This window comes from Triturus cristatus, chromosome 4_2, assembly GCF_964204655.1.
Source record: "Triturus cristatus chromosome 4_2, aTriCri1.1, whole genome shotgun sequence".
NCBI lineage: Eukaryota > Metazoa > Chordata > Amphibia > Caudata > Salamandridae > Triturus > Triturus cristatus.
In genome coordinates this window covers 929910817-929913316 of record NC_140586.1, presented here as the reverse complement: position 1 = coordinate 929913316, position 2500 = coordinate 929910817, and the positions used below count along the sequence as shown (strand labels likewise).

The window sequence follows — 2500 nt, the reverse complement described above, 5'->3', positions numbered from 1 at the left end:
TGCAGGAGACTATAAGTATGAATGTTTTTGCATTTGCTGAGGTCACTGGCTTGGGACTAGTGTTGTGGTTATCAGGGCATGATGGCAGGCTGCTCCCGACAGAAGTGGCTCATAGAAGGCAGCCTCCAGATCACCAGCACTATTGTGTTTCAGATCATGTCACTGAACTCTCCTCCTTAAAAATCCTTCCCACTGTCTTTGCCAAATTCCCTGTCCTCCCCGAAATGCTGGGGTGAAACGGGCAGAGTTCTGCGCCCTGCGTCCCTAACGCGCTCCCAACGCGGCCTACAGCCCTGGTCGGGCACAGCCCTGGTCGGGCTTAGACCACTGGGGCCTCTGGAGAGCAAGACCTCCAGAAGCCTATGGTCAGGCCTATTGCACAGGCATTTTGTGCCTGGCCATTCCGGGATTGTTGTGTTTCAAGGCCCAGCCATCAATACTAATGTGATGGCTTTCCCTGAGAACCCTCATGTCCCTGTCCTCCCAAGAGCCCGAGCTTTTATGTAAAATAAGGTGTGCACCTTGGGCCTTCCCCTTTGCGCTCTCTGCCCCCTCTCTTTCTCCAAAGCTGAGCTCTGCAGGTAAATGTATCTATCTGAGTGAGGGGCTAGGGAGGGCCTTGCCCAGCAGTCTTACAAAGCAAGAGTTCAGAGAAAGCACCTGCTCTGGGAAGGAGACTCCGCTCACAGAGAAGACAAGTCTAACATGCCACAGTGAAGATTGGATGGGCAAGACACACGCCTGACAGGCTGGTAGAACACCACCAGAGGAGCAGATAGCTACGCTAAGAAGGCCACAGAAAAGTCATACATGTATCTCATACACTGGGACTGGTTGTAATACTGGCCCTAACACCATTAGATAGTAGTCTGCGCATCATAACACCCAACAGTGACAAGACACTAAGCAAATGGCAAATGCTGCGTAGGATAAAGACGCCTTATATAACACAAGCTCAAGGCAGGCGCGCACACATAAAGATATATGTTGAGTCTCAGGAGATGTGCTTTTGTCACTAGTCTCTGTGGCGCAATCGGTTAGCGTGTTCGGCTGTTAACCGAAAGGTTGGTGGTTCAAGCCCACCCAGGGACGTTTCATTTTGCATGCATGAAGCACTTTAATAAATCATAGTAATGTGCCTTTGGTCTAGAGCTCCTGCGTGAGACCCTTTCCCTGAACATTTCAATCCTCTGCGTTCTCTCTGCACCTGCACTCAATTTCATCAATAGGATGGAAAACAAAAAGCCAAACCTTGTAAACCCTAGGCATATAAGGAGGTGGGCAAAAATGAAAAGGCTCACAACATTTGCTGATGTGACTCCAAAAGCAAGGACCTCGTGGCGCAACGGTAGCGCGTCTGACTCCAGATCAGAAGGTTGCGTGTTCAAATCACGTCGGGGTCACTGTTTCCCATTTTATGCCCCACTGAGTTCCCATATTTGATTTAGAAAGCAAAGTCAAAAGAACACAGCCTTGCATTGGCCGGGAATCGAACCCGGGCCTCCCGCGAGGCAGGCGAGAATTCTACCACTGAACCACCAATGCTTCACATGTGTAGATTAGAGACAGAGCTCTGTCCAAGACAGTGATGAGGCGCACGCACTCAAATTGCACACCTATGAACAAAGTGTGTGCAACAGACATTGGAATGCCAACGTTTCACATGATGGCAAGAATCAGATGCAGGAGACTATAAGTATGAATGTTTTTGCATTTGCTGAGGTCACTGGCTTGGGACTAGTGTTGTGCTTATCAGGGCATGATGGCAGGCTGCTCCCGACAATAGTGGCTCATAGAAGGCAGCCTCCAGATCACCAGCACTATTGTGTTTCAGATCATGTCACTGAACTCTCCTCCTTAAAAATCCTTCCCACTGTCTTTGCCAAATTCCCTGTCCTCCCCGAAATGCTGGGGTGAAACGGGCAGAGTTCTGCGCCCTGCGTCCCTTTATGCGTCCCAACGCGGCCTACAGCCCTGGTCGGGCACAGCCCTGGTCGGGCTTAGACCACTGGGGCCTCTGGAGAGCAAGACCTCCAGAAGCCTATGGTCAGGCCTATTGCACAGGCATTTTGTGCCTGGCCATTCCGGGATTGTTGTGTTTCAAGGCCCAGCCATCAATACTAATGTGATGGCTTTCCCTGAGAACCCTCATGTCCCTGTCCTCCCAAGAGCCCGAGCTTTTATGTAAAATAAGGTGTGCACCTTGGGCCTTCCCCTTTGCGCTCTCTGCCCCCTCTCTTTCTCCAAAGCTGAGCTCTGCAGGTAAATGTATCTATCTGAGTGAGGGGCTAGGGAGGGCCTTGCCCAGCAGTCTTACAAAGCAAGAGTTCAGAGAAAGCACCTGCTCTGGGAAGGAGACTCCGCTCACAGAGAAGACAAGTCTAACATGCCACAGTGAAGATTGGATGGGCAAGACACACTCCTGACAGGCTGGTAGAACACCACCAGAGGAGCAGATAGCTACGCTAAGAAGGCCACAGAAAAGTCATACATGTATCTC

At 50.7% G+C, this 2500-nt stretch overlaps 3 non-coding genes across 3 annotated transcripts; 2 read left to right on the top strand and 1 right to left on the bottom strand.

Annotated features, from left to right (window-relative positions):
* The first annotated feature begins 1018 nt into the window (after positions 1 to 1018).
* On the top strand, positions 1019 to 1092 carry TRNAN-GUU (transfer RNA asparagine (anticodon GUU)). The gene has a single exon. It is a non-coding gene; the product is annotated as a tRNA-Asn (tRNA).
* Positions 1093 to 1331: 239 nt separating this feature from the next.
* On the top strand, positions 1332 to 1403 carry TRNAW-CCA (transfer RNA tryptophan (anticodon CCA)). Its single transcript has one exon. It is a non-coding gene; the product is annotated as a tRNA-Trp (tRNA).
* A 71-nt stretch (positions 1404 to 1474) lies between these two features.
* TRNAG-GCC (transfer RNA glycine (anticodon GCC)) lies at positions 1475 to 1545 on the bottom strand. Its single transcript has one exon. It is a non-coding gene; the product is annotated as a tRNA-Gly (tRNA).
* Between the last annotated feature and the right edge of the window lie 955 nt (positions 1546 to 2500).